This window comes from Thermobia domestica, chromosome 5 (genome assembly GCF_964235325.1).
Source record: "Thermobia domestica chromosome 5, izTheDome1.hap1.1, whole genome shotgun sequence".
Classification (NCBI taxonomy): Eukaryota; Metazoa; Arthropoda; class Insecta; order Zygentoma; family Lepismatidae; genus Thermobia; species Thermobia domestica.
The window spans coordinates 117,018,899-117,040,048 of record NC_137458.1 but is presented as its reverse complement, the minus strand read 5'-3'; the positions used below and the strand labels follow the sequence as shown (position 1 = coordinate 117,040,048).

At 33.7% G+C, this 21,150-nt stretch overlaps 1 protein-coding gene across 3 annotated transcripts in view; it reads left to right on the top strand.

Moving 5' to 3' along the window:
• dysf (neuronal PAS domain protein dysfusion) overlaps window positions 1–21,150 on the top strand; it is a 592,650-nt gene that overhangs the window by 116,642 nt on the left and 454,858 nt on the right. The window lies entirely within an intron of this gene.

Here is a 21,150-nt window from a genome sequence, read left to right as displayed (position 1 = left end):
TTTTGAATCTCACGGTGCTGAAATGAGGGTCTTTAGTCAGAACCAGTTGTCCAGAAGACAATATATTTCTCATCTCGAAGGCACGGTGAGGGTCGGATCGAGACGAAACGACACATTTCACAAGTTTTGTGTGTAACTGTAGGTCTCTCAAGCCCTACATCCTAAACATTGTTACAGTGTTACATGTTCACTGATAAAATGATTTACAACATTTATCAACGTTCAACGTTTAAAGGAAAGCAAGTCATTATACACAGGATGGCCCATAATTGCATATGTTTCAAAGACTGCGATAAAGAAACTGGCAACATAACGAATATAAAAATCAAAATAAACACGTTACTGTCATATCTTTCCTTACAAGAATTTTAATCTCTGTTCTCTATGGTATTGGTCCACCAACACACCATTCAAATAGATACATGAGTGAAGACGAAGCATCTTGACAGCCCCATACTGGTACCTTGTGAAACTCTTCTGTGATAACTTCTAGTAGTTCGGCCAAATTACGTATGTGATGTTGATACACTTTATCCTTTAAAACGCCTCATAAGAAAAAGTCAGGTGGTGTGAAATCGGGAGATCGAGCTGGCCACTCCACAGACCCACGTCGACCGATCCATCAGTCCCTGAATGTAAAGTTCAGCTACTGTAGCACTGGTAGGGTATAGTGTGGTGGCGCTGCATCTTTACCGTTATTCCCACTCTCGGGCTACACAGTGTTGTCATATCGAAACTTTTTAAAAACAATTACAAATACTACAGTCAGTCAAACATCATATACATAAAAAGGGGTCACCCCGTACTACAATAATAAATATGGTTTAAATGTTGTTATAGACCTATCACACCCTTCGTAGGATCTTGACACGGAAGGATCTTGAACCCTCCCAGAAGAGAAAAATCAGGGCATACATTTTGGGCATAAGTTTACAAAACGAGAGTTTACAATTTCGAGACGAGATGAGAATAGCTTTGTTTTTCTGAAAATCGAGAGGAGACTTCTAGAAGAATTACGAGACGAGATGAGAAAACTATTTCTCGTTTCACCCTGTCTCATGGGCAACACTAGTCGAAACATGCATACTAATTTTAGACAAAAAAAGTACAAAAAAGTCAATTAAGTTTCTCTTCAAGTTTGACGTCTTATATTTTGCATCATTATACAAGACCAACATAATGAAATACGGCACTGGACTCCAAACCACAATCCCCAGGTGTTAAATCCGGTGCAGTTAGCGCATACACAGACCAGCACGCAAGATCAATTTTCATAGTATAGGTCATTCCCCATTAAACTATCTCCAAGAAAGTCTGTGGATTTTCTCGGGGTACTCTCGTTTCGTATCACATTCTCATTCCACTAAGTCTTCCATCGTGATTCACTTGCCTTAATCATTCATCTCTTTTAGCCTCAAAGTCATAACTTGGTACGTTAAACTGAAATATTTCATTTTCGCCTCCTTGAGAACTGGATTACAGGACCACGCCACCAACTGCGGCCAGAAAGTCGTTGTACCCTGGTTTGGTGATGATTCAAGTCCAATTAATCAAGGAAAGAATGATACTGTTTATATGAAACCTCATCATATGGTTTACAAGTAGTATGAGTGAGTTTGTTAGGAGTACCTGTACAACTATTAGAAGTACGTGTGATAGATTAGAATAAGAATAAAATCCATAGACACAATTTGCTCCAGCGGAATACAAATTGTCAGTTTTTATTGGCAACGATAGACCCGCTTTTTAGCGCCATAAAATGTTTTTCTCGAAAATTACGCATGCGAATTTAACCTGAACCATGTCATTTTGTTCAGCTTGATATGATCTATCGATTGATATATGTGTTCGTAGTCGCTAACGCTCTCGCCTTTGATTCGAGTGGTCCCGGGACACTCGGTCGAATAAAACATAAAAAGCTTTGTCAGGCTAGCCATCCTGAGTGAGGCTTTCCTCATTGACAGCAGGCAAATACCGGGGTGGTACCTAACGTATAGGTCCCAGACCCCTTCCTTCCTTCCTTCCTTCCCCAAATCTTTCCTCTTTCCTTTTCCTCGGATAGTGTGCTTGCCGAGAGACGTCAGCCCTCATAACGCAACGCCCTAAATGGCCTTAGATGCCGACAGCCCAGAAATCTAAATCCTAAATCCTATATTCTGAAATATGTGTTAACTTTAGACTATGCTATAGTTCAACAAAAATTTAAATGTTAAGAGTTTATCGTACGCAAAAAATGATTAAAAAAAAACAACAATTGGAAGCTTTCGAAATGTGAGTGTGGAGAAGAATGAAAAAATAATTGGGTCCAGAGGAAAACAAATGAGAGGGTGTTAGAAATGGTGGAGGAAAAGAGAACAATCTTAGATATTATTAAGTAAAGGAAGAGAAACTGGTTGGGACATTAACTAAGAAGAGGTTGTATCATAAGGGACGTGCTAGAGGGTATGGTAGCAGGAAAGAGAGGGAGAGGACCGAAGGAGGCTACAATTGATGGATGGTATCAAAACAGAAAAATCGTACGGAAAGATGAAGAGGTTAGCTGAAGACCATGGAGCATGGACGCTTCTCAGTTTCGGCAAGTGACCTGCCGATAATAGCAGAATACCTATGATGATGATCATAAACCATATCGTGCATGTCATCTGGGTAGTGTGATATCGAAGACTCTTATAATAGTATAGTTCATTATCAGTTTATCTTAATAGGTGGTGCGATTTTAAGGGTTACAAAAATGTTTTTTTTCGCGATTTTCTCGAAAACTACGCATCAGCTTTAGCACTCCCCTTGTCGTTTTCTTCCAGTCAATGAGGTATATCGATTGGTACGTATATGTCTTATCTTTTAATTTTTTTTCATTAAACAGTAATAGTATTATGGAATAATTATACTTGATTGTGGTTTTAGCAACATTGTGTGCGCGTTTTTTTTTGGAATAATCCCGTTTTCTCCAACATACTCATTTCATATATTCATTCATACATTTCCTATCATTAATCATCCGTCCCCTTTATCCTAAAGGGCATATTAGTGGGATGTTAAACTATTTTTTTTTCAGTCTTTAATTATATACAAGACAAGCCAGTGACAGTAAACTATATACCTAGGTAATATAAAATTTCATATTTCCCTCTCATACATTTTTCATTAAAAAAATAAATAAAAATAAGCTCATCTAGTAGCCCTCCAGCTGGTTTAGTGGAAACCGCGCGCCTTACGTGCACTTGGATCTGGGCTTAATTCCCGTTGGGAGTGCATTAAAATTTCAATGCATTATGTTAGTTCGGCTGATTTAAACTGTCCCTGCCTCTTGTACCCTCCGTGTTGAAAAGGGAAGCTAAGCTTCAACAAAGAAACTCTTCTAGGGACATTTTAGATATTACTAGCAGAATACCCGTATTTCGCACGTTTCATTTTGAGAATAAAGAGATGGATTTGGATTTAAACGGCATCGGAAATCCCACTGTTCATCTCAGCGACCCCGAGAACTATGGATTCGGCACTAATATCGGTCATTTTCGATCATTTTTAAATACCTCCGCTCCTCTTCCCCTAAGTAGCACCGTCAAAGTGAAATGACAAAACACATCCCAGGCCCGAGCCTTATCTGTGTGGAAAATTTGATCGTATCGGTCGCGTGGTTCAAGAGTTATTAAATTTTATATATATGTTGAAAATTTGATCAAGATCGGTAGGGTGGTTTAAGGGGTACGAAGTCACAAACATGGTCACTTTTATTTTTATTTACTGTATATATATTAATACCATACGTAGTTTTGTTATTTATGTTTGTACTCTTATGTTTTTAGACGTTATCAATTTATTAATTATACAGAGCTAATTTAATATCTTGTTTCCAATTAACTCAATGATCACAAGAACTTCTTGTGTTCATAGAAAATCATTGACAAACTAAAGACATAATATAACATATCTTCCATTTCTCTATTGTGGAACTTTATATATAATTTTACGCTGACAAGTTTCGTGCTAGAAGGAGTAACTCTAAGCCTATATTTTGTGGGCTGTCTTTATCAAAACGTGTTTACTAACTCCACTGTTTTCACTAATATTTTAAAAACTTAAAAAGTAGGTTCACTGTCTTTTCCCCCTCTTCTATCCTATTTAAAAGAAAAAAAACCTCCAATTAAGCTTAATTTAGTAGTTCTGGGAAGAAAAAAGAAATCTAATAACTTATCCCAACACAGAAAATGACATAATTATTTGCTTTAGTACGGTCACGGAATTAGTTCAAAGCGCCGCCTTGTTTTATGATGACACAATACACAATCCTCTTTTACGTAAGCGAACTGTTCGTTGTTTGTTCTTTGGTTATTTTTGAATATATATTATGCTTCTCCTTTTGTCATGTTACCCATCACTTTAAGAACCAGATGATCCTGAATCATTAATGTATTTATTAAGATCTCTAATCGTTAAGTTTTGTTCTGAGTGCTTTACTTTCATTCGTAAACATTCGTCTTTCATCACCATTTGTAAAATATACTTGAGTGTTAACATGAAGTTATTTCAATCAAGAAACAAAGCGAAACTTATCTTTTTCTTAAATGGAAAAACTTCCAGTAAGCTAGACTTTGATTATTTGATTTAAGACTTAGTTTTATCATTCACAAGTAAGTTTCGTTCCAAAGTATGAAACTACGGTAGATTCCCAAACTATGAAAAACCGGAAGAAGTGAATATATAACTTCCGGTTGCAATAGAAGGAACAGGTCGAAGGCTTAATCAATATCAAAAACAGTTTTTCACTATCTCTTACAATTATTATGCCCTACGTATCAATATTGAAATCCGAAATTTGTACAAGTTCTTACTATTTCCGGTTTCAGTAAGGCAATAAGAGCGTAAACGAAATATTCTTGAGGCTTGATATACAAGGGCTGGATAAAACGTGAACTACTGTTGGACATATTGATTTTTACAATGACATTTATTTTTATGTTTTAGAACATACAGTACTTATATGCATGCGGAGCGACTACTTATGAAAAATAATTGAGTGCGAATGCAGCAGGTTAAAAAAAAAAATCGCGGCACTCGCGAATAATCGGGGCTTTACTGTAATTGTAAAAGTGCAAGGCGAAGTCCCGACAATAGCCCTGTAATTTTAGGTTATTCAGCCAATTTTTCACGTAACTTTATTACTAACAGAGATTCAGAAGGTACACGAATTATTCTGTATATTATTCCAGAAAAGTAATGAAAGTATTTAAGGAAATAAATATTCATATTATAATATTTTTGTTATTAAATAGACTATTTATTTTTTGAGCTCACACTGGGCCAAGCCACCTAGGTTTGCGATAACAAAAGAGTTCCCTGATAAACTTCAGGCCATATAATTTACAATGTAGTTATTTTCAACTCTGAAATCTTTCAATAAAAATAACTTAAATCTAAAAATAAAAAAAAAGAAAAGAAAAGAAAATGTTATGAAACATTAATTTTAGAACAATACGTTAAAACAAAAGCACATCAAGCGGGAAATTAAGTCGGTTTATGCACTAGTCATGTACTGAGAATATAAGAACTATGGTATCCATGATATATGGAATTGTATGTAGTGCATAATGTACTGTACTAGTTGTACTTTATATAAACGTTGAGTAGAGAATAGGTCACACACATATACATATATCTCCACGTTTAGTAACGGGTTATAAATCCATCCCACGTCCTCTCGCATGGACATGAATAGCTCTGCTGACAAACACGTCAGAAATACAAAAGGCATTGAGACGTATTCTTTCAAACTGACATATCGTATGTGGGATCAGCAATAAATGTATTAAAAATATAGTGTTTAAAGTCTTGCCTGAGTGCGTCAAATATTTATGAGCTATACCTCGTATAAGATGAGTTTATTTTTATATTTTATCTCTCAATATCGGTGTTTGGACATTTTTATTATTTGATTTATTGTGTAAGAAGAGTCTTTAAAATACAATTTTAAAAAATAATAATAAAAAAAAACTTCAAAACTATCCCCAAACACACATCCCTTGAGTGCTCTCTTTATTCATGAATTTTATTTACTGCATTACATGTTCTTTAAATGAAACTGCCACAGGCTTAGTATACCATTGTTCGTACGTAGATATGAAGCTGTGTTGTATCCTCGTTAGTGTTTATTTGAGGTTAAAAATACTAATAAACTTGTTCTTTGATCTTGATCTACATCACAAAGCAATAAGAATAATAGTATTAATTTATTTGTTTGAATACACAATAAGTTACACTTTTTTAAAAAATAAATCTTAAGTACCGTAGCTCATCTGTAAGGGTTTCAATTCCATCACCATAATCCAAGTATCTATGTAAAGCTTTGTTCACGATCTTCCTCATGAGACAGTCCAGGTTGGATTCCCTGTGTCCATTCGTGACTGAGTGGCTAACAAGCATGCTTTCTCGGTGAGTGGTTACAGGGTCGATTCCCGGTGAGAGTTTTTGTTTCAGGTACAAATCTGACTAGTGTATCGGACCCCATTTTAAACACTAAGTACTATCTCAGATAGCTTCGCTGGTGAAAGGGAACAGCTAAACTCCACAACAGTCAACCAACAAACCTGGTTAGATAACTAGTAGACTTCACACGGCTTGGATTCTATTTTAAGCTGAAGAATAATACGCGTAATCTCATTGTTCAAAAGAAACATTAAACTGCGCAGACTCGTTGTACCACGACTTTTCGCCAACTTCTTCATATTACACAGGAATAGACCTCTTTAACTAATATCCGGCATCAATAATTGAAACATTTTAATGCCGTTGGCTATATATCAGAAAGTAAAAAATATGATGAAATGTAAATCGTCGTATAAAACAATTCAATGAATTGTATGTAGTGAGCATTTTTCGCAACAAAGAAATACAGTAGAAAGCAAATACGTGACACACTTACGTTAGTAAATATATTGCTTTAAAATTCTGAAATCAGATTTCTTTTTTATTCTTCCATAATTGTTGTGAAATGTGCAATATTCAATTAAGATATACATGGTTTACTCTCAAAAGAATGAATTTCTTGTTCTATTCTGACTCTTGGTCTCAAACCACTTGCAAAACAAACTGTTTAAACAGCTATAGCCATAAAAAAATGAAATGAAATTTTTGAGTTTTACGTCCCACGATTATGCTGGTTAGGCTAAAGGAGAAATAATGAAAGATAAATGAAATGGTGGAATGAAGAAAGCGGGAAGAAACGGGAGAACCCCGAGAAAACCCACGATATATATAACCGATTTTTAAAAATTAGAATAGCACCACTGAGCATAGGGTTGTTAATGAAAATTAAAATTTGATTTATAAAATGTAAACAAAATATAACCGCTTTCGAGAAAATCACATTTTAGTAAAAAATTAACCATTCAGTAAGGTACCCTTATTTTGGGAGATAAGGAGAAAATTAGACAAATCCCCCTGAGGAATCTTATGAGAACTCTACGATTAAAATTTGATACTGATACGTTGAACTGTCTCTAGGCCTCTAGATCTCAAGACCCGGTTGTCTCTAGGCCAGTGGTTCTCAACCGATGTGTCGCGACACATTGGTGTGTCACGCAGTTCCCTAAGGTGTGTCCCGAAATTTTAGAATTTAAAAATCATGAAGAATTTAATAATTAGTTAGAATCGAGACAGACTGTACAAGTCAACACCTCCAGCGGGAGCAATAATGCTCATTGCTATTTAAAGTCATCTAACAATCTAATAAAATGTAATTGGTTTTACTATTGTAATTATTATTATTATTATTATTATTATTATTATTATTAATGATAAAAATATCAAACAAATGTGTCACGGTGTCCTAGACGTTCAGTAAATTTTATGGTTTATCCAAAAAAGGTTAAGAACCACTGCTCTAGGCGACTGTACATACCGCATATCGGAACGAAAAACGACAGAGAGACATTCAAAAGTTATTATTATTATTATTATTATTATTATTATTATTATTATTATTATTATTATTATTATTATTATTATTATTATTATTATTATTATTATTATTCACATATAGAGCCCATGGAACGTTTACGTTCGTCGTAATCTGGAATTTGATTTTTTCACAATTATCATTCTTTCTTTCTCTCGAAAGTAAGAACAGAGATGAATATGAATAGAATTAGACTAAGAGACAAAGCGACAACAGTTGACTTGCAATATTAAGTCAATTACAAATTCCAAGAATGAAAATCGGAATTATTTCAGTTGGAAATTTTTTGAGTTCTAATAACAATAGGTACAATTTATATATAATTCAGTCCTATTTATAAAAAAAAAAGATTGAAAAAAGAAAAAAATATGATGGAAGGTAAACGTCAATCGCCGTCTAAAGACAATGGAATGAATTACATTGAGTGTTCTTTGTAAGGAAGAAGTAGAAAGCAGTTACGTAATTGTAATTGGCAAGAGGCACATTTATTGTTCAATGGCGTCACCGACAACTAGCTGAAAAGTGTGTAGGGGTCATAAATCACACTATTAACTGCAACCCACACCTGACATTAAAATGATGTAGTTTACTATACGGTACAGAATAGCTTCTATATTTTTGAAAGCCGACTTTGCCGCATTAGTATCTTAATGAACTTTCCTTACCATTTAGAAATTCTTGTTAACAATGGTACTGAGGTATGTGTATTTCGGGGAGCAAGCTTACAATTTTAATTTAACTGTTTGATGTCACATGTCGAGTAATACTCCATCTTTAAAAGTTCACTTAAATTTTGACTGACATTTAATAATTTTTTTTCGACAATACTGGCTCATTGAGATCCTTTATTTAGCACTCTTTAAGCTATGGTTCTCAACTTCTCGTCAGTAGATGAATCTTAAAGTAATTGATTAGGTAAATAGAACGTAATTAAAAAGTTCGCAGCGTTAACAACAAACTACATATTTTCTTAACTTTTTTCGAATAAGTACTTCCCTGAATCAACATTGTGTAGTACCCAGGGGTAAAAGGGGAACGTAGGGGTCGTTATCCCACTTCCATCAAAATATCTATGGCGTCCCCCACAATGGGCAAAGTTAGGCACGGGGGACGACATGACGTCATGCGTCCCCCTACCTTTTCAGATCCACTTTTACCCCCGGAACAGTAAACTCAATTATCTTTGCTTCAGTGTGAATTATAAACTTTAAATCAAGGATATATTACACGGAAATTTCGAGAATGGCAAATATTTCTTGCTTACTTCAAAATTTACATGTATAAAATACCATATAGATATAATTCTCCATTTTGTGTACTTGTTGTCAAGAAGTTATGCAGCCCGAAATAAAATAACGACTACCGACTTGTTTAGAGACGTATTCAATTACCCATGTGTATTTAATAATTAAAAAATTACAAGATTGACAACAAGCCAACAATTTCGTATCACAATTCTCAAAATTGATTTTTCTACAACTTTAAAAGCATTCCTGAGAAGATTAGTCCAAAGTTAAATTTTCTGTGTATTTAAATTTAAAGCAAAATGTAAAATTACAAATTAAATAACAGTCAGAGCTTAGAAATTACTATGAATTACAGATATAATATTTTTAAAATTGATGTTTGCTTTCTACTAAAGTATACCGTAACATATTGAAATAAATAAGTTAAAATAAAATAGCCAGATATCTACAAAATAATTTCAGTTGTTTTCCTTCTAGGGCAGATAATCTGATGCGTATTGATCAAAATGATCATAGTGATCAACATTTTTTGCATTATATGAAAGTGCAGATATTTTGGTAAAATTGCCCAAAATAAAATTTTAAGAAATTGAATTTCAAAACCAATAGCAAAAGTAAAAGGGAAAGAGAAGTGCGTGTATTGATAAAGGGAAAGAGAAGTGCGTGTATTGATGACAACTTCAGAAAATAATCGTGTTTCTATACACAAGTAAATAAACAAAAAAATACTGCAATAAGACTAACAAATTCTTTTGATAGAGATATTTTTTCTCCATCACTAGTACTTTTTAATTTAACTTAATTCCTAACCCAATACCTTGTATAAATTTTATTACGCAAGTGCACAGTTTTGAGTAAAACATTGTTACATTGGATTTCATGTAAATACACAAAAACTCTTCCAAAGCTTATTTTCCAATATTTTTGAGGTCTTGTGCAGTTATGGTACAATGTAAAATCATTTTCAACGTATCTAGGTCAAAGAATATGCAATTAGAAGGTTCTTTAGAAAATTAGTGTAATTCCCATATATTTTCCGTACACTCATTAGAGAGCAGTCACCCTTTTCTTTTGCTTTAAAGCAGCAAATAAGAACATTTGTTCAATTTTCTTCTCTCCTCCTACAACAGCCAGCCAGTAGAACCGCCCATTTATTACATAATTCTTGTAATGGTAGTCCAGCAAAAGTGGTCTCTCTATCTTCAGGCATTCTTGCTTTGCTTCTATGCGCCAACAATACTACATGTGTATGCAAAACCAGTTTCACACTCACGTATAGTAATACTCTTAATTTAACGCCAATAATAATAATAATAATAATAATAATAATAATAATAATAATAATAATAATAATAATAATAATAATAATAATAATAATAATAGATGAACGACAATCAACGGCCTGGTTGAAGAAAACTGGACTCTTTTCTGAAACAGTAGGATGTATGATTGCCATACAGGACCGAGTGATACCAACCCGAAACTACTATAAATAAATATTGAAGCACAGAAAATGCGGAGACACATCATAAACAATTCAACACATCACAAGCTCATGCCATATAATGGCTCCCACAGGCTAAAATGATACAACACTGTTGCAAAAAGCATTCACCAGTTTTTGGCACATAATATTGAACTAACCATCGATATCAAGCCATAGTACAAATACTAGCCAAATCCTATACTTGAAAATGATAAATAGGACTGCATACTCTACTGTGATTGAGAAATCAGAATAGATGTAACAGTACCTGCAAACAGACCCGACATCACTATTATTAATAAAATAGACCAAGAAGTAATCCTCATAGATGTAGCAGTACCATTGACTCATAACATACGTACAACATTCAGCACGAAAATAAGCAAATATAAAGACCTAGTTGACGAAATCAAAAAGATATTGAAATATCAGAAAGTTATAGTAAGACCAATCATTATCTCAAGTACAGCAATTGTTCCTAAAAGTACTGTGACACAACTTGAACAGATAAATGCAAAATATCTGCTAACAAATCTACAAAAATTAGTAATATTTAGATACCTATGGTCAGAAAGTTCTTTGGAGAAGAACTCTTCAAATATTCTGCACTTGTCAGAGACGACCGTTTGATTACTAAGCTGAATAATAATAATAAACATGGTAGTAGTTGTTGTAATGAAGTTAAACTGGAAATCACAACTTAACAATTTTCGATAATTAAAATTAAATTGATAATATAACGAAAAATTTCGATATTTTTGCCAATATTAGTAAGAATAAACTGCCCAATTAAAAACAAACGTGAATTAAATATGCCGAAAATTTAAATACTAATTTAAATTTGACAAATATAACACTGACGCTAGAATTTTCTTTTAAATTGTTGTAATGTAAAAGTGATACTATTATTTGCTTTGCATGCAAGATTAATGCTTAAGCCTTTCGGCCTGACGGTAACTTATGTGTACATCATATTTTAAGATTAATATAATTACTCTGGAGGATTCAAAATGGCTGAGTTTTTGTGTTTGTATTCTTTGAACTTGTCTAAATCATTTTCCGCTTTTTCTCTGGTGCTTTCGTCTGTTGTAAGGAAACTACGCACATTTCTTGTAGAGTACTTGTAGGGCTATCGCGATGGATGAACTCAGCCACGTAGGCCGTATTGTCGAAACAAAACTATTTGCAATAAATACTCCTGCTGCTTTAGTGATGTGGTTTGAGTTTCTAAACTATGTAGATCACAATGATGTTACGATTAATGCCATTTTGTATTTTACATATGTATTTCAACCTTGGTGCACGCAAATTGTACGTCCATAATTCTCTAAATATGACAAAATGACGGTTGTATTTCATTTGTTAAGTCAAAAAGAATAATAAGACAAGATAAAAATGAAATTAGCGAGTAAACAAAAAATCAGGACTGAAAGGTTTAAAATGTTATTTGCAATTTTCTACAAGAAAAGGCAGATAAACTCCTCAGACTTAAGATTACTTTCCATGACTTGACTTATTATTAAAAAATATTTAAAACGAAAATTGTTCTTGAGAAGTTTAATATGTATGTATATCTACTTAAAAAAAAGAATTAATTTCCAGAATGTTGTTTTACTTCATGTTTTCATTCTTTTCCGAAAGGATAAGAAATAGTAGAATTGCTTCATAGAATAATAGCTCGTAGATAAACTCTTTATGTTATACGATCATTTTGGTTAGCGTCATTCAAAATGTTTTCTTTTTGTTTTTCCCTTGTCACTCCAACCTGAGGCCTACTTAACTGTTGGATGTCACTCCAAATGAAAGGTCAATTACATTCCCTAAAAGCACCAGATCCTCTTCAGACATGGTAAAAACAAAAATAAACAAAATACTTCGTGTTGGAATTCCTCCTTTTGCGTACAGTTAAAAAAGAAATGGATTAAGAAATTCATACGCTCTCTCTCTCTCTCTCTCTCTCTCTCTCTCTCTCTCTCTATATATATATATATATATATATTAGTCACACGAAAAATTAGACGGGCATCGTGACCAGGCTCTCTACGTCGTGACTTAGTTCTAGGGTGAAAGCAGTATTTCCATCCCTTCAAACGGATCTGTTAGGGACAAATACACCTGTAAAAAATGCATACACATATATAAATATGAAGAGAATGGTGAAGACCTTTTTTTGTTACTCCTAGATGACCTAAGTCTAGTTAATACAAATAAAATATAGTTTCAACAACTCTATAGAATGAGAAGTCAGGATGCTGTGTATCGAAGGAGTATTAATTGACATATGCAAGTGAATATTTGTTGAATGTAACCATAATGTATACATCCTACTCCATATCCAGTATGATATTCCCGTTCTTAATATCCTTATATATTTAGAGCGATAGGGACAAGGACTGGCCACTTTACAAGGTATCCCATCTCTTCTCTACTGGATAAGTGGTCCTTTCTAGCTACACTACATAAAGTGGATTAAAAGTGTCTTCCGAGAGAACACTCTAGGAGAAAATAATATGACCTGTCTGGAGCCAGAGAGAACTGACTATACATTTTTCTGTTAAGGGAATTTAGCGAATTAACCATTATAGATACAGTGGTAACTTGACGGAAATTGCTGCCAATAAATAAAATGTTATATATAAAAATGGCTTGTTTTTGTTATTTCATATTCCTGTAAAACAGGAAAACAAATAATAATAATTACACTAAATCATATTTTTATTTTTCACCTGAATTTAAGCTTAAAATAATTTGAGTTTCTCGTATTTCACACTGAACCTTATGCCACAACAAACTAAAAATTAACGCAGCACTCACGTGAAGCTCATTTTCCAATGACAGCAGTTCATGTCAAGTGGCCACTATTTCCATAAGGGCTAACTTCCCACAGCACAAAAGAATGTACGCTCTGACTACAAATAGCTCATTTTGATAGCATTACCACTTTCGATGCCCCAGCTCCGTATTCGATCATCGGTGAAAGCTTATGAAATGAAAACATAACCCTTTCAGTTTTATGTCTACGATTATGCCCTGTAGACTAAAAGAAACTGATTATTAATGAAAGTGAATGATTATGAAAAGAATTGATTGAATTACAATGTGGGAGGAAACAGGAGAAACCTGAGAAAACACACATGAGCGGCTAATCTGCGATTGAACTAGGTACTCCTTCCACCGAAGTTGAGTCACTTATAGTTCATGTGGTTCAGATCTCAATTTAAGTTATACATCCAAGTGTAGAAACACTAAAGCTGGAAACCTTTAAACCAACCAATCAAGACAATATTAAGAAAGCTATTTAAGAATGTTTATTAAAATTTTACAGCTTTCTTATGTTGATCAAAATAATGAAATAAATCAACGTTACTGTTTTGAGAACTTTGCTTTTGGCCTGTGTTTCAAGGAGTTTTTCTTGTTGAACAATACTTCTGTAACTTAATTTTAACGTCAATCGTTTCACTGACATGCTGCGCAACAACGAAGTACATATATGAAAACATGGCAATATAAGAACTTATTATTTACACTTATCATTTTATATAATTTAAATTATTAAAAATTTCCAAAGAGAAAAATAAGATGTAACATTCAACAAATAATGTTAACAGTAAAATTAGAATACTTAATGTAGACCTAGAGAGCATTCGACATTTCGTGACTAGTAACTAATAGTTACTAGTAACTATTACTAGTAACTATTATTAGTAACTATCACTACAGAATCCCATGACACGAAAACGAAAAAAAAAGAATATTTACAATAAATTACTATCAAATGATTAGAAAGTGAATATACAATACAATATACATATTTTATAAAATTAAATGAATACTAAGAAAGGCAAAAAGTAAATACATTTCCCGCCATTTTATCTTTAAAATATGATCACTTTTATATGAATGAAGACAAGAATAATGTTAAATAAGTCTGGCAACTATCAATTAAAGCTATCCTTTGGTCCTAGTGACTGGATGAATACGAAAGTAAGCCTGAATCGCTGCTAGTCTTAATCGGGGGAAATATCTTTGGAAAGATCAATAAGAATGTAAGAGAATAATATGAAGTGAGATCTTCAGGAGATGGATTATAACAATCCACACTGCATTGATTCAATATAACATGTAATGGAGAGTTTTTATACGACAATGAAATTTCACAGCACTTAAACCATAGATATAGTTGGTTCAAGATTCTTAAGGATAGCAAAAGGTTAAGTAAATCATTTATTAAAACGGGTCTCGTATGTGGTTCTAATATGGCAAACGTTCGTGCAGCTGAATATAATGTAATAATATCATTAGTCCAATAATCTTGAATTATAATATCTCAACATTTAATGGGTTTGAGAAATGTAAGTGCTGACTTATAATATTCCTCATAATAAAACAGTGTCACATACTTTATGGAAGAGAGTTACTATGACAGGTCTTGATTAGGCAAATTGGATAATTATTTGTATCCATTTTTACATATACTATAGATGTAAAGCATAAGATACAAATAGGTCTTTTGATCACCTATCATTTTTATTACACTGCAAATATTGGAATTCCGTCCAAGCAAAATGTTTAACATGACATATCCACTGTTCTACTGTACTGTAACGATGACTTGTAAAAATATGTATATGTTGTTAAGGAGAATGGTCCGTATCTTATGATATCATTTCCTATGGTCTGTATCGCATGGTACCATATCCTTCTTTTGTGTCCAAACATGTAGAAACTTGTTCTTTCTGGATTATTCTATATATAGTATGTGAGGAAGTCATAGTGGAGGTATGTATGCTCGTTTATAAAGAATATTATAAAAATAATGAGTAAAATGCAGAAAATCCACGAAAAATACAGTATTTCAAATAAATTTGATTTCTTGTGTTCTCATTTGAACAGTTGGTGTATGAATTATTTTTTAAATATTTCCATAACTTTAATATAACGAACTCAGGGCTATTATTTAACCTAAAATGTAATAATGCTATGATTTGAAGAACTTTGAGTTTGAAGTTCAGTATCAGTAATTTTAATATTCATGAGGCTATGCCATTACATTAAAATAATTACACGATTTCCACATAGTACCGTGTATTAACGAGGATATTTTGTCTCTACAATGTCACCAAGTGTCTCACGAAAATTTCTGCAGTTACTTCATATATAACTTGATTTCATGTACACCCTCAACTTCACTTTTTTGTATATAATGGTAATATATATAGTCATGAAGTAGGTATATACAGGATGTTTCAAAACAACACCGACAACGTTTGAGAGATGATTCCTGACACCAAGATAAGAAAAAAAGTATAGACCAACCTGCGTGCACAAATACTTGCTTTCAGAGTTATGGGCTGCCGAAAACATGAAAAAAAAGAACTTTAAAGGTCCATAGCTCCAAAACTATGGGACCTACCGTAGTCGGGTCAAGACTTCACTTAGGAATTAATATGTGCTCTATCCAAAAATACATGTTCCAGAATCCTAAGGTACTCACACAACTGCTTTTATAGAGGGAGTTTGGCTACTGGTATATAATTTGAAGTATTCAGCAATTACTTCTATAAAAATTGTTGCAGAAGTACCGCATAATTATGAAACTTGGAGATCTGGATAGGGCACACACTAGTTTCCAAGTGAAGTCTTGACCCGACTACGGCAGGTCTCATAGTTGTGGAGCTATGAACTTTTAAAGTTTATTTTTTCTTGTTTTCGGCAGCCTATAACTCTAAAAGGAAGCATTCGTGTACCCAGGTTGGTCTATACTTTTTGTCTTATCTTGATGTCAGGAATCACCTCCCAAACGTTGTCGGTGTTGTTTGGAAACACCCTGTATATATTATATGATCTCCATCGACTCCGAAGTTATGATTTTGGCTTTCAATGGAATTTGTTCGTAGATTCCGTTGAAAATATATGGTAAATTGGTGTTATTAGTCATTATAAGATTCTAGAGTAGAAGCAACATATGCGCCACCATGTTTTCGTTTTCATTTTTAAGTTTTTTTTTTTTTTTAAGAATTATACTATTTTGTGTCAGTTTATTCTATGAAACTTCCTCTGTATTCACAATCATTGGTTCATATACCTCTGATGCGAATTGAATTTCAGTTTGAATACAAGTACTACTGGCCATGTACTGCTGAAGTCTTAATGTACCAATTATAAGTATTGTATGACGTATCAATTTAGAATTCAGCTCTACCAATACGTTAATATACCAAAAGTGAAAATGTGAGCTGACTTTATAACTGGTTATTTCAGAAATAAAAGGGAAACGTAAATAAAATTTCCACCGTGATTCTAACGTTGCATCAGTATATAGCGAGGAAAACCGAAGATTTAAGTGCATTTATTTTAAAACTAACAATCAGCGTATATGCTTTGCTACTCTAGAGGCTTCATATCAAGCACGTAAAGCTACCACAAGTATAAAGCAAATAGAATCTTGTAAATAAAACAAATGATATACAATCTATAAAGTACATCCATTAACACGAACAATGTATACTACATTAACGTATATAAGTTAGAAAATGCAAATCAATTTCATGAGCATTCAATTCAATTTTCGTTACGAAAATTCAATTTTGCCTAAACTTTTCGCAAGTATATAAGATGGCAACGATACTTTCTAGCAGCTGAAAGTTTTTTGTGCATCTGTACGAACGTAGGTCTACACTTATTTCTATGCATAATTGACACTTGTAATGCTCTTCCTCGTTTTTTATATGAATCATATATCGTGACACATCGTGGTATGAGAGGGAGGAAAAAAACTTTGCTCCCAGTCAGATTTTGACAACTGTACTGACATGTAGGACTATACCTGCCTCCGGTATAAGATATCTTTACATCTCTTACTTTTTCAAAAGAAATACAACTTTGCGATTTCTTTTTCTTTCTTTTTTTTTTTTTTTTTTTGTATATAGGCTAAATGTATCTATATATATATGTGTGTGGTATACATATGTAATTACTGTTTCAAAAAATGACACTTAGGAATCCAGATTACACGTGAAACTTGCATATGTTGTACTAAAGCAAATTCCATGACACTTCACCCAGTACGAGATATTGAAGAATCAACCGATTTTTTTAAAGGTGATGAATGGTCACCACATCAGTTTCCACTGGATTATTTATGATTTTCGTCTTCTTTTTTTTTCAACTCATCCTGACGGTACCTACCGCATGATACTTCCTTAAGAGCAAAAGGCTCCTCCTGCTTCATAGAAAAGTCCCTCACTTGGAACGACAGTTATTTAGGAGTTGAGTTTCCATCCTTATCCAACACCGAGGCTATAAATGACAGGGCTTAGTATTAATGAGGGTCAAAAACCACAACAGGGTCTTAAATCCGGTGCAGTGAGCGGGTGCCACCATCTTCCAAGGTCAACTCTCACGGTATAGGCTATACCCCAATATACTATTTTGGGGGAGCACTAGAGGGCTTACCTCTTATGCGTGGAGTGGCTTTTTCGATCACCGGCCAAATAAGTTTGTGGTGGACAACATCGTGTCCATGGGTTTTCTCAGGGTACCCCGTTTCCTCCCACTTCTTTATTCCACCAATTCTTTCATTATCATTCACTTACTTTAATCATTGTCTTCCTTAGTCTAAAGGGTAAAGATTGTAGTTTTTTCCAACACACTACCTCGCCTTCAAGAGAGTGGATTACAGGATCTCTCACCATCAATCCTGGCTTACGACTACCTAGGAGTAAGTGGATTTAGCAATTGCAAGTAGGACGATATTTTTGTGTAAAATATCAAAATTTAACTCTTTGAGACAGAAAAAGGAGACTGGTATTTTGAGGGAAACATACGTAATATTTTATTTATCATACTCTTCAAAAGGCAAATATTCTGCTATTTCGAGTTAATGTTTATACAATCTATTGGGAAATATGGAAAAACTGAAGAGGTTTGCGTTTCTAACCATCAGCACCAAAGTGTACGAGAAATATGAGAAAAGGTGGTTAGTGTAAGTGACCACTGTCCTTCAAAGATTTGTTTTTGCTATGGTTTTACTTCAACAATACTATGGTTAGCGAATATCCATCCTTAGGATGTGCGCGTAGCCGTAATCCAATATTCGACCTCAATGGGAGTAAGCTCCTCTGTGGCTAAGCGGTTAGCCTACGCGCTTTTGGCGTGGGAGAGCTGGGTTCGATTCCCGGTGGGAGCTCATGTGTGGGTTCGGATTCCAAGTTAATCAGTAGGTCCCGTTTCATATAGCCTCGCTGCTGAAAGGGACGTTAAACTCAAAATCAACTCAACTCGGCATTCACGGGAGAAGTTACGCTCTGAATCTCACTCTAGCTGTAGATCTAAGTCACATATGGGTCATTCATAGCACAAGGAAATCAAGTCAAATTGTCGAAGTTGTGAGAAAAAGAGAGATAAAGTTTTTATTGCACCCTTAAGTACATTTAAAAGTTAACATTTTTCATTATAAGAGTTATAAAATCTGAACATGGATCTTACGGAACTTAAGAGCCTATCATAATCAATGAAGGAGTACACATTAACTAGTATGCGCTCTATCTAAATATCCATGTTTCTGAATTCTCCAGTACCCTGCGAAACAAATACTCGATTAATACTTAACAATGTAATCCCGTACTCGAACTTCCCTTGTGCAATACGTTTCGCGTATTGGAGGATATAGATAGACCGCATACTAGTTATTATGTAAATTCTTGAATTCCATAGTTTTCAAAACAGGACATTTTAGAACGTGGTGTTTTGCATTTTCGGCGGCTTCTGACGGAATTTGGTTAATGAATTTCTAAGCACATTGTATAAACCTCTCATTAACAGTTACATATATTGCATATACTACTAATAGCAATATCAAAATTTGTATTATTAATAGTAACATTTTGTACCAACGCTAGTCTCTCAGAGGGTAACATACATTCAATATTCATTGCTCGAACTCAAATATCCCGAAAATAACAAAGAAGAGCAGCGGTTAGCTGGTAGTGATTTATACAGACCTCGTTCCGAACAGCCAATTAATACACCAATAAAACTGAAATAGAACTGATGAATACATCTCGTTCCCAAATGCTATTCAAAGAAAAATTAACTAATGAACGAAATGTTCAAATAAAAAATTGTGATAAAATCTCTTGCTGTCTTTCTTCTAGATCTGCCGACCAAAGACAAACTTCGTTTTCTTATGTTTCTGCGAGCGGCACAACTACTGTCAGGAGACTATGCAATATTTTTTGGTAAAATCTTAGCATTTGTTGCGTATTTTTAAGATTGAACAACATTCTATTTCTTTTTCGTAAGAAAAGAGTGTTTACACAATCCTTGGAATAAGATATTCTGACTTTTCCTTAGCACACGTATAGACATAGTTGAAAGCATTCAGGATAGTGGTGTAGCCAGGAACTCATTAAGGGGGAGGCTCATACACATAGACATGTGTGTGTGTGTGTGTGTTATGAAATTTTCGATCGTCATTCACGACAAAATATTATTTTGTGATAGACATTTGTATAAATCAGAACTGTGCAAGAAATAATTGAGACCAGACCTGAAATTTCGTACTCTGCATATATATAAGCTAAGCAAGACCTTACTAATGTTAAAAAAAACTCTATTTTAATTTGTTATTTTAACTAAAAAAAAAAACTCAAAGATGGTAAATTTTAATATACGTTTATGCTGCAAGAAAGAAAAAAAGCTCAAAAAATTAAGAAAACAGCATATAATCCCTTTGCAGAAACTTATAAAGGGTTAAATATAGAGCTTCTGGCAAGTACGTTTTTCAAACATCACTCTGCAATACTGTTGTTTGTGAGTGTGTGTGTGTGTGTGTGTGTGTGTGTGTGTGTGTGACAAATTATAAAGATAACATCGTAATATCGAGATTATAAATAAAATATACTACAAGTAAGCAGAAACCATTTTCAATATCAGTGCACTAAGAGAGAGGCTTGGCGTATGTTTGCTCCACCTCCTGACTACGCCACTGGAATAACTGAAATATATGCTAGAAAGTAACAATTACTATAGAGTAATTTATCGTCATACAACTCCCCTTGGCTTACTTCATAAGTTATGCATTAGGTGTAGCTCCTTTAACCTAACATATACTTATCTCTGGCGAATACGGGAAAGAACGGACAAACCTAGAGTAGTCGATTCAGTTTGAAACTCCTGATTTTAAATTTAAAATGTTCCATTTACAGAATTATAATGTATATTTACAGTGAACGGGTATTTATACCTTCAGATTAGGTACAGTGCTGGATTAAAAGCCAGTACTATATTTTTAATTGGGACCGCTATTATCCTCTTTTTACCAATTAAAACGGTTTGGAGAGTGTACTTACCTTTGAAATTTTTAAAACTCCACTGTCACACAATAGCTTAAATGTAAGAATTTCTTCCATATAGTTAAGTATAGTGTTTATTTTTACAGATATTATGATTGGAATTATATA